We start from the raw sequence: 12,835 nt of genomic DNA on the forward strand, positions 1-12,835 counted from the left end.
TAAAGCACAGGGCTGTAGGGGTGAGTGCTTACGGTTGAAAGAGTACCCGGTGAAGGAAGTGTGTCTATCAAAAATTAAATTGTCATTGCTGTTGGATTTCATCGCTCTACCTCTCTCATATTAATCATCGTGTGAATGTTGCGGTTCTTCTTATTTTCATGTTTGCTACGAAAACTGTAAAAGAATTCCACCTTACACAAGACACCGTTTAGTAGTTTTCTTTTCAAATATGTTTCACCACGTTTCGCGCTATCTCCAGTTGGTTTGGTTGTCTGTGTTTTTTCTATAAAACATTGGCAGATAACATAAGAACACAGAATCACCACCCAACAAACATAGAAACTGATTTAAAAATTCTTAAAACTAGTAACAACCTGTATAAAAAATTAACGATAGATAAAAACTATCACATGTAAAAATCAATACCCAAAGAAGCAAAGTTCTAAACGAATGTACATCGCTGTGCAATACAACTCTCTTTGCCACAGCGCAAGAACTATATAAATAATCTCCACCCCAGGACTGCCTATGACCATCCTATGATATTAAATTCCCCTCTCCCCATACTTCGTCATTCACTCTACCTGTCTATCCATTACTCCCCCCCCCCCCCACCTTCCCTCCCTCCCTCCATCCCTCCCACCCTCTCTCCATCCCTCCCTCCCTCCCTCCCTCCCTCCCTCCCCCTCTCTCTCTCTCTCTCTCTCTCTCTCTCTCTCTCTCTCTCTCTCTCTCTCTATCAATCATCGACAAAAACTCACACGGACACACACGCTCTCTCTCTGTCTCTCCCTCTCACTCTCTCTCTCTATCACACACACACACACACACACACACACACACGAGCTAAGCCTCAAAAAAGTCAACAAGACTTCAAATCCGCGTGCCAAATCCCGAACAAGCATTCCACGAAGCAAATGAACACTACACAGCCATAACAACTCGAAATGGAGGCGGAACACTCTACTTGGGAAATAATTCTCAGAAAATGCGAGTGTAATGCGCACTAAAAAAAATAAGCGTCTCGGCTCGACACAAAGGGAAAGAAAAATCACCTTAACATAAAAAACGTGATGTATATGGCTGTTCTCATTCGGAAATAGACTATAAAACGAAAAAGAAAACGTTTGCTATTTGCAGATGACACGCTGTAGACGCTGTAGTAGACCTAAAGTTACCAGCATAAACAAGCAATAGCCTCATGTGAGGTATGTAAAAAAATGTATACATCGCCATTATTTCCAAATTTACTATAAAACTAGAACCTTAGGGAGACTATAATGAATTCCTGAACTTGGTGATATATATCTCAACTCTATACTACGTGCAAACTAATTTCAATTATTTGACAATAATCGCTCATTTTTCTAATTTAAGCACTTTATATCAAAAGTTTCTTTATCAGTTAACATGTCACTGAGGCGTGGCCTTATATCGCTCCTGTCTAGAGCCTGTGTATTGGGATAATGTTCCATGCGTGCACAGTGACAGGTGGTCTGAAGTGGGTACAGTCGAGTATGTTGTTCTGCCAGATTTGTGCATAGGACATGGTGAAATGGTGGCAAGTGTTTTTCGTTTTTGTTCATCTGCTAGAGGACAGTAGTGCGCAGAGCCATTCAAGAAACAGGTCAAGAGAATGTTTTTGTGAATTGTTCTGTTTATTTCTTGAAAGTGCTTTTTGTTTATTTATGTTTCTACAAATGGTTCAAATGGCTCTGAGCACTATGGGACTTAACAGCTATGGTCATCAGTCCCCTAGAACTTAGAACTACTTAAACCTAACTAACCTAAGGACATCACACAACACCCAGCCATCACGAGGCAGAGAAAATCCCTGACCCCGCCGGGAATCGAACCCGGGAACCCGGGCGTGGGAAGCGAGAACGCTACCGCACGACCACGAGATGCGGGCTATGTTTCTACAGCTTTGTATATCTTTTAGTAGCGTGAATGATACGTGAATGTGGTCTACAGTAAATATGTAGATCATTGTTATACTGGTAAACTCTGTACGAACTAGTGTGAGAAATTTTTAAGACAGTGTGAATTTAAAAAAAAAAAAAGGTTCAAATGGCTCTAAGCACTATGGTACTTAACATCTGAGGTCATCAGTCCCCTAGACTTAGAACTACTTACACCTAACTAACCTGCCCGAGGTAGGATTCGAGACTGCGGCTGTAGCAGCAGCGCGGTTCCGGACTGAAGCGCCTAGAAAAAGTACAGTTCGAAAGTGCGTTATTTGTTGATTGGTTAGTCAAGAAAAGCGAGGACTAACGCCGAAGAATAATGTTCTTGTATTGGCCTTAAAGAAAAGTGACCAGTCAGAACGGCGTAGTCTTCGCGTGTCTTTTCTCTTGGAGATATAGAATACTTACAGCAGTGTAAATAATCTGAACCCAGCCTTTTAATGGTACGGTCGAGTGTAGTATGAGCTCCGAAAGAAGTTACTATTTGCGGGTCTTAATTGTGGTACATGCCTCAAAACTGCTTTAAATTGAAGGCATATTTATTCCGGTGTGTTCTTTTTAGAAAGTACAGGTATTTTATGTAGTTTTGTGTAGGAGAAAAGACAGTAATAATACCGCGTGGCATATTGATCAGACCGGTGAAAAAAAACTTGACTGCATTAGACACAGATAATCTTGTTAATGTGGCGAGCATTTTCATTTGAGAACAACTGTGCTTAGTAGCTGTTCAGATTTCGGGGAATACGTTACCATAAACTTGTTAACGTGAATGAAAGGTCTTGTGCATGACTGTGTTAGGATTAGCACTGGCTCGGCAGTGAACATGTAATTCTCGACTTCAGAATATACCGAAGTTATGCCAGTATTTTCATCTTTCGTTCAAAATTAAGATCTTTTCCCGATTCTTAGAATAGTTATGTTGAATACAGCCTGGTGCGAGTTGCAGTACGGTAGGTTCCTGCTCGGCTTTCCTACCGGCGATCCGCTGCAACCAGTTCACGGGTAGGCGCTGGCCAAAGGACGAAAGGACCACCCCGCCGCAATCACAGAAGTTTTGCAGTAAGAAAAGAAGCAAATAAACTCACTGAAGATAGCACAAAAAGGGCTGAAACATGTCTGGGTGATGTGAAAACTACGGAACGGTGTCTTGCATAAGGCGGAATTCTTCTCCAACTTTCTGATATTCTGCTGAAAGTATGGAGTATTGACTCATGTGCGAATTTTGCCTGTCTTGTTTTGTCTGTTTATCGTCAGAGTGTCGGCTTTCGTTGGATATTTTTGGAATTTGTTCTTAGGGATGAGAGCTGGTATTAAGTGTCACATTTTGTTTCACTGTTCGTGTTATTTGTGTATCATTATTCATGCCCTTGTGACCATAATGGACTCAGAGGATCTGATTTATTGATATTCTGTCTATTATATTAAGTATTGGTATGTTGTTAAATTATATATTCGTTTGCTTCTCGTTATTGTGACGTTCACCGGTTCTATTGGGGCAAGTTAATTAAAGTCCAATATCTATTTTAGTTCATAAGTCATGTTTTATATTCTGAGCGATGAGTTCTTTGGCCGCTGTTTTTATGCAGGTGCTATGGATTATTCAACTCATTAATAAACTGGATTGTATTCGCTTAAGAAGATATGTCAACACACCCTTAGCCACTTACAACTCCCATTAGATCCTGCGCCACCTGCTCCAACGGTTGGTGACAAAACAGATATCCTTTGTTCTATGATTTGCAGTATACCACTCATTTCGTATTCAGGGCTGGTTAGTTCTGCAGGTGACAAAGTTTCTTAGAGCAGTAAACATATCTACTATGGAACTTCGTCGTCTGACTGAGAGCTATCCCAGTGTGCGAGGCGTTACGTCCAAAACGGGAACAGCAAACCACATTCAACTGTAGAGAAGAAAAGCGCTAACAAGGGAACCTCCCCATCGCACCCCCCTCAGATTTAGTTATAAGTTGGCACAGTGGATAGGCCTTGATAAACTGAACACAGATCAATTGAGAAAACAGGAAGAAGTTGTGTGGAACTGTGAAAAAATAAACAAGATATACAAACTGAGTAGTCCATGGGCGACATAGGCAACATCATGGACATTGTGAGCTCAGGAGCGCCGTGGTCCCGTGGTAGCGTGAGCAGCGGCAAAACGAGAGGTCCTAGGTTCAAGTCTTCCCTTGAGTGAAAATTTTACTTTCTTTATTTTTGCATAGTCATTATCTGTCCGTTCGTTCATTGACGTCTCTGTTCACTGTAATAAGTTTAGTGTCTGCGTTTTACGACCGCATCGCAAAACCGTGCGATTAGTACACGAAAGGACGTGCCTCTCCAATGGGAACCAAAAACATTTTATCGCAAGGTCATAGGGCAACCGATTCCTCCACAGGAAAACACATCTGATATATTCTATACGACACTGGTGACGGCATGTGCGTCACATGACAGGAATATGTTGTCGACCCACCTAACTTGTACACTTGGCGAATGTGTAAAAAGATTCTTCTACCTTGCCCGATTTAGGTTTTCTTGTGGATGTGATAATCACTCCCAAAAAAGTGATGAAAACATAAGAGTTTGTCACATAAACTGAAAATAAAAAATTAAAATTTTCACTTGATGGAAGATTTGAACCAAGGACCTTTCGTACCGCAGTTGCAAACATTACCACGAGACCACGGCGCTCCTAAACCCACAAATTCCGTGATGTTGCATATCTCACCCATGGACTAGTTTGTATATTTTGCATATTTTTTTCACAGTTCCACACAACTTCTTCCTGTTTTCTCAATTGATCAGTGTGCAGTTTTTCAAGGCCTATCCACTGTGCCAACTTATAACTAAGTCTGAGGGGGGTGCGATGGGGAGGTTTCCTTGTAAGTAGTAAGAACTCGACGCCCACCTCTCAGATAATCCCATTTAACTTATGCAGAATGATGTAACTTATTTTCTCCTCGTTTCCTGTCTTGGTATATATTAAAGTGGCAGCCGGAATAACGTAATGTGCGGTTTATCTTGACCTCACCATGAATGATTGTCTCAACGTGCTAGGCTGCACATAACGCAACTACAGAGTACGGATACGTAGGGCTGTATAGAGGCACGTAGTTATTCCACACACCTCTAATCAAGTCTACTGAAGAGCTCAGTAATTTATAATTTCGTTAATTCGATTTACTAAGCCATCGTCTGGCAGAAAGTCATTATCATTATCAAGGATAATTGTAGGCAGAGATGTACGAAGCTGTGGCCAGTGACACAACTGATGATTCTTCTACATCGGAGTTTTTTGCGTTGGCCTCTTATTGACAGGTTAAAGTCAACTTGCTGACGGACGTGTATTAGATTCTAAAGTAAAATCCTTTCATTTAGCCACAGAGACTGGCCTGCCTAGAACTCTGTTTTAAAGCTGGCAAAACGTATGTACAAGATTTACGAGTGCCACCTTTGACCACAAAGTTTCACTTGACCACTGCTGAAACAGCAACTAGGAACACACTTTGGACGAATAACTTATATCACAGAAGCCAGATTTGTGCATAGCACATGGTGAAATGGTGGCAAGTGTTTTTCGTTTTTGTTCTGCAACACAGTATCCATAATGTCTTCGTTTGCAAAGCCTTTTACACGTGCAAGATTAATTGGTGTTGATCTCATGCCTTTCGTGGGCGGCTTTATCTGAGCACATTACATGTGGATGTTTGGGGGTCCAAAAACTTGGAAATTTAATAATATAGTTCAGTAGTGGCTTAATATTTCTGGAAAGACTCTCCCATTCTAGAGGATCTACTTGTGAAGGAAAAAACCACTTAAAATCTTCAAGGACTGTGTTTCACACACCGGGTCTCTCTCCTAAGAGTCGTCAGGCCCATTTTCTCGGGTGTTTCAGCAGATACTTGCACATAAGCTTTTGCATTGTGTAGCTGGTGGCATCTCAAACAAATACTGGTCATCACGTCTTTCATGCGACACCCAGTGTGTACAGAAAGCGTCGGTTTGTTTCCGTTACAAAGAAAATCATTTTTAAATCGGAATTTCAAGTGCCCATTTGACGGTCCAGTCTGCTATTCCTTTTATCGATGTATATTAACTGATCCAGTAAAACACAAAGAATGAACAACAATGCAGCTGCGACTCAGTAGCGCGGCATGTTTGGCGGTTAGCAGTCAGCGCGGGCCAGGGCAGTGCTGCTGCTACTGGAACACTGGTTATTCCTCGTGTTTTACTTTCCCTGCTGGTACAGATCGACAAAGCTAGTATAGTACCAGATAAATCTGGGATCGTTGTGTCGAACGGGTACGTAAAATTCTGCTTCAAAAATCATTTTGTTTGTTACAGGAAACAAACCGACGTATTCCGTCGACGCTAGGGACCTCATGAAGGATCTGATGGGTACTACTTGTTTGGGTTGACTCAAGGTACACAATGCAAAAGCGAACTGCAAATATATGCTGAAACACCCGAGAAATTTCGCTTGAAGACTCTTAGAGAGAGTGTCTTTCTCCATTGTCATTAACTGTTCATCTCCATATTTTCCCCACTATTCCCCTATCGTTCGCCGCCTCCACTTGTCCACTAAAATCTTCCACTTCATTATTTTCGTTTCCAGGCGCTTTTTCTCTCTAGCACCCTTATCAGACCGGCTAGCCGCGCGGTCTAACACCCTTCTTCCCTAGCGCCGGTCCCTGGCACGAATCCGCCCGGCGGATTAGTGTCGAGATCCGGTGTGCCGGCCAGCCTGTGGATGGGTTTTAAGGCAGTTTTCCATCTATCTCGGCGAATGCGGGCTGGTTCCCCTCATTCTGCCTCAGTTACACTGTGTCGACGATTACTGCGCAAATACCGGTTCCATGTATATTTACAATGTAATTATTCTACCACGCAGACATCTCTGGTTCACTTGTCTGGTATGAAACGTTCCCGGGGGGATCCACTGGAGCGGACCGCACAATACCCCTGGGTTCGGTGTGGGGTGGCGGTGGGGTGAGTGGACTGCTGTGGCCTGTTGTGGGGTTGTGAACCACTGAGGGCTACCGCGAGACGAAGCCTCTCCGTCGTTGCTAGGTCCCTGTTTTAATAGAAACACACATACCCATACCAATTTTTGAAAAAAACTAATCTGTGATTTTAGTATCACAGTTATTTGTAGGTACGAAAACACCAACAGTGGTAATTTTAAGCCATATTTGAGATTTTCACAGACTCACTCTTTTCATCAATTTTCTGCCAGCGTTTGATATTTCCTCTGTGTTTCTTATGGACGGCTACTGAAATCCCTGTCTTGAACCTTTCCTCCTTGTTAATGACGCTGCAAAAAAATAATGTAATCAGCTATATTTTCGTTATACTTCCCCTTCACCCTTTTTTCACTGAGAGTGCACTTATCCACCTCCAGCCTCCCTAATTCCTCGCATACCTCTCTTTGCTATGTGCTCAAGCCCTGCACATCACATTTTGTTGTAAACACAGCCATTTCCTTAGTGACTTTTGTCTCCATAATGATCCAGACCTGGTATTTTGACTAAGACGTTAGAAAGGCAAATAAATCTTTCTACCTAAACTCAGGTATTGGTTCAAAATGGTTCAAATGGCTCTGAGCACTATGGAACTCAACATCTGTGGTCATCAGTCCCCTAGAACTTAGAACTACTTAAACTTAACTAGCCTAAGGACATCACACACATCCATGCCCGAGGCAGGATTCGAACCTGCGACCGTAGCAGTCGCGCGGTTCCGGACTGAGCGCCTAGAACCGCTAGACCACCGCAGCCGACTAAACTCAGGTATTCACTGACATTTTGTTAGTTCTGAGTAGCAAGCATATTGTAAATCAGCGGTAACGAAAGATCTGCACTCTGCATGCACCGTCATTTTTTGCTGTACACTCAGTGAGTTGATGGAACTGTTTCGTGAAACTTCTTCAACCTTCCAACGTATTACAACTCGGATAAGTGACCAAGGCAACAGTTTAAGATGTCTGATCCACCCCACAGACAATTTAACGACAGCGAGACGTAGGACATTGCTGCATAGCGTCTGAGGACTATAGGTAGGCGGCAAAGCGGGTCAGATCATGCGAGGTAACTGCAGAGACAGGCATCAGCGACAGGAGCAACAAGTGAAAAAGCCAGCCGCGGGCGCGAGCTCCTCCCGCTGCCTGAGTGTCCGGTAATTGCGAGGGTCGTCGTTCTTTGATGTTGCGCGTCGAGTTAATTAAATTTTAATTGGCAAGACAGCAACAATAAACGCCAGAAAGGTACTCCCCGTGAAATGAGAGGCTCTGGTTCAACGATGACCGCTGCCGAGAGAGACACGTGTGTGTTGAAAGTATTGTTGTAAGTCGGCTCTACGTTGTATAACTGTGATCCACTAGAAGAGGGATGAACCTCGATGGCAATGCTAATACTTTACCTACATACATAATGTTAATACGCTTAAGTGCCCTAACGTACCTAACATTTCAGGACCTCTCTCAGTGAAGATTGTATATAAATTTTTTCCAAACTGATTTTTCACTGGAATTAAGTGGCATATCACCTGAGCCATACTACATTAGCAACAGATGTCTTTTTATCCGTTTACAAATTGAGCTATGTATAGTTTTAAAGTTGATTCTCCTGGAAGAATATTATATCTTCGGCTTCTCTTCAGGTATTAGGCAGGAGTTGCCTGTTACGATACCCATCTCTGTCGCGGTGTTCCTCTGTCTCTTCTCCCATGGCACTTATAATTTCGTACCTTTAAGGGAAGTCTCTCACTCTCCATTCTTTGTACATGTTCATTCCATTTTCTTCTGTAATATCTAATTTTATCACTGAGGCTAGAGATTTGCAGTTCTTCTCTAATATCTTGATTTCTTAGCCTGTCTTTTCTTGTTATAGCTTTAACACCTCTAAGGAATTTCATTTCTTGCGCGTGAATGCGGCTTTCTTGCTTCTTGATAATCACTTCCATAGATCAGTGTGGGAACTGCAACTGTTATGGAAAATTTAATTTGAGTGTCTTTCGTGGTTTTGTTTTTTAGGTTCCTGTTGATTGTTCCACATACCCGACTGATCGTTAAATAAAAACGTAGAAAGCAAACTAGATCCGTCATATTGGAAGCAGAGTGTCAAGAAAAGTAGGAAGAACAGTGGAAAATCTTATATTTCTACTGCTGATAAAGACTTGTCTGAAAAAACTACATCAAAAGTAGTATGAACAAAATCGTTGAATATCATTATAACGTAAAAATTGTACGTTAGAGTAATTTGATTAGTCTTACTGTTGGTTTGTGCATCAAACAAATGGACAGTGGAAATCTGTAAATTTGTGGTAATGTTCCTATGAAACCAAATTGCTGAGATCATCGCTCCCTAGGCTTCCACACTACTTGATCCAACTTAAACTAGCTTACGCGAAATACAACACACACACCCATGCCCGAGGGAGGACTCGAGCCTCTGACAGGGGGAGCCGAATGAACCGTGGCGGCTACCCCGCGCGGCAAGGACTGGGCAATGATAATTTTGTACAATTACCTTGTTTTGACTGGATATTTACAACAGCAGAGCATAAGTTTATTGTTATGGGGCATAGTTTTCTGCCTTGGGAACGTACTTTTGCATTAATCGGAAAAAAGAAGAGTAATGATGGCATGATTACCTATGAATGGAAGTATGTAATATCTGATACTTGTTTAAATACATAGTTCATAGCAAAGGAAATCAACCAGAATGACTTTGTTACTGTCATTGTTCTTGAGTGAATTATTAAATCTGACTCAGACTTGAAAATTACAAGTTACAAGGTTGAATATCAACGCTGATGTTCCAATTACAGTGTAACTGCGAATCAGACATAATGTCACACGACCTTAGCTACGACGTTCTCTGCAGAAAGCAAAAGAGAAAAACAGCCACAACTGTACATCCCTTTGCCTGTTACGAGGTTTCGTTTGTTGTATAAAGACCTTCCTTCTCTAACAGAGAAAGTGGGGGACTTGTGGCGTGTGTGTAAGTATACTGACTTGCGATACGGGGAATTCCGTGTGAACTTACCTTCTGAGTGGAAAGTTCAACTTATTTTTTCTTTGTTTAATTTTTTCTTTGTGTTTATTGGTCCTATACAAAACCAAATAATTTTAGTTTTGTTGTTAATTCCATAAATACAATGTGTTATTTCAGTATGTGAGATAATCTATTCCATTTGTACTTCGCCTTATTTTTACAATCGTAACAGAAAATTAACGTTTTTGATTTACAACGTTATCTCACAATGTACTTTTACACGATATGCAACGTACTTACTGGAAAGCTATATAGAAATTGAGATAAATTTCTAAATATGGTAAAATCTGCTCAGTACATGTTGTTGCTCTAAAATAAATACTATATCACTTGATCATATATAATAAAACAAACGGAATTTTAGTGACATATCTGATTCGTTGTTTTTCAGTAATATTTTACCCATTCTTTATATGGGAGTTCTTGTATTATATTATTGGGTTTTGGGTGTCTGTATTCGTTTGCTTATATGCATTTAATAACTAGTCTTACGCACTTTTGTTTTTCGAAAATGTGCCTTAAGCTGGTCAAGTACACCTCCTGGAAACTTCTTGCCACACTATATGGGGCACCTGTATCTCAGTTTGTCATAGTAAAGTTGTGTGCGTGCCAATACAGGCACTGTGGCGCGTACGGATTATGGCACGATTTTGTAAGCGTGTCCCTATCTTGTACTGCTACGCCGGGGCCGGCTGGTGTGCTCAAGGTAACATACCATAACCCTGGAAAATCTTTTCGCCACATATTTGTACTTCTTCGGTGTTATTCTGGCTGTTTCTCTCATTTCACTATGTCCACTTCACGGTTTAGATGTTACCTTGATGCCTATTTTCCATTTTACGTGGTTTTATGACCGACGGATCACGTATCAAGCTACTTTTACGTAAGTTTTTATTACTTTTAGTTATTGTCTTCGTATCCATGACCTTTTCCTCCATTTGTATCTAACTGATTGGCTTATTCTTTTTACAGGCAAGCTGATGATGCCACAAAAGGGTGAAACGCGTCATTGATATTAAATAATTTCGCAACCGAGATTGTTGTTATTCTGAAACACTTTCAAACCTGTTGCTATAACAGCCTGCCACGATGGAGTGGGAAAATTTTTAAAACGTAGAAACAAATATTACCAAGGGAGAACAACAGTTATTTTTATTTCCTTATAAATTACGAAATTGTGATGCACAATAGTCTTTGAGGGAGAGCATCATACATTATTATTTGGTAGAAGTTGTTAATGAATGCGAGACTTCCGTGAATGTCTCGACGGTGTTAAGCAACTCCACCATTTCGAATAATTAAAGGAAAAAACAGAAACTTATTATTATGTATAGCCATTTGCTGCAGTTATTCATTAAATTGAAGAAGCCGTGAAAACACCCTTGTCTTACCTTGTTTATATCGAACTCGTGTATTTTTCCAGAGCGTAATGGATGGTCTTATTCTTTAAAATAGAAAATTTAAAAGGAAAAAGGCTCAAATGTTTTGTGAAGCGATTTGCCTAACAGTAAAAAACAAAGCAGATTAGAGAAACATTTGACACTTCATTTGTTGTACATGATTTCGAGCAACAAATGCACTTCCAATGTTCTTTTTCACTTTCAAACATTATAATTAGCGGTACATAAATGTGACAGTAAACTAGATAAACTTGATTTTAGATAATATTAATGCAAAGATGCATGCAAATCCTCAAGACTAATTTCTCCAAAAATTTCATAGAGGTTGGTTAATACTTAGTATAAAAAGTTTGCCATGAATTCCGGGAAACATACAGGAGTAATGGAAAAATGGAAGTTAGTACGAGACACATATCCCTGAAATTTACAAGCACCATACGTTCTCCCTTCCTACTCCTACAAGGCTGCTTCTACTTTTAATATCAAGCCCAGGGCAGCCTTTTTCTTGAATTTTACTTTCTCCTGGCAGCATTTTGTGGACTACTAGATCCGCGGTTGACCTCTAGATAAACAGATCTCCTTCGGAGTGGATAGCCTCACTTTGCTGAGAAACAGCTTCTGCAGGACGCAGAAGTACCTTTTTTTGGGACACCTGGACCAAATGCACTGTGTCAACTTTCATTTGCAGTTTGCTTCTTGCCATCAGTGCATACTGTCAGGAGTGCATCAGATGGAAGTCTATGATAGACAGGCACTATCTTGACCATTGTGGCAGCTGTCAGCGTGCAATGGCCACCACGCAATCCATATTCCAAATATTTCTTAGAAGAACTTGTAATTCGAACATAGTCACATCGTTTACGGAACCAAAACTAAACACTCCGAAGATGTGAAGTAGCCAAAATTGCAGTTTTGGGGGTGGAATGCCCCCCTTTATACAGAAACTGATACCTTGCTTAATAGTGTTTTTTCTGGTTCAGGTATACGAGTGATGACTTTCAATAAACTCAAACAGTGTTGTTCTCATTGATTTAATTCAATTATATAGTGCAATATGAATTGACATAAACCACACGTAAGACAGCTGACTGCAAATGCGCTAACCTATGGTGCCATGACTTGTATCTTAGCAGACAGCTGCAGATCTGGCACAGCGGTATTGATAGGATTTATGCAATTAATGAACTGTACGTGCCCCCACTGTATTGTTTGGGAGCTGCTCTGGATTTTTCGCAAAGTTGAGCAAATTGCAAATTTTTCATTCTAAATGCAAATGGTATTGCAGTGAAATATTGAAATGAACATGATACTACCATACTAACAATGATTCGCAGTAAACATGTTTTTTATTAGTTTGAATCATAGTTCATAGTTGTTATATTGAACTAATTACAATGAAGTCAAGACGGCTTAGAAT

Source organism: Schistocerca serialis, chromosome 1, assembly GCF_023864345.2.
Source record: "Schistocerca serialis cubense isolate TAMUIC-IGC-003099 chromosome 1, iqSchSeri2.2, whole genome shotgun sequence".
NCBI lineage: Eukaryota > Metazoa > Arthropoda > Insecta > Orthoptera > Acrididae > Schistocerca > Schistocerca serialis.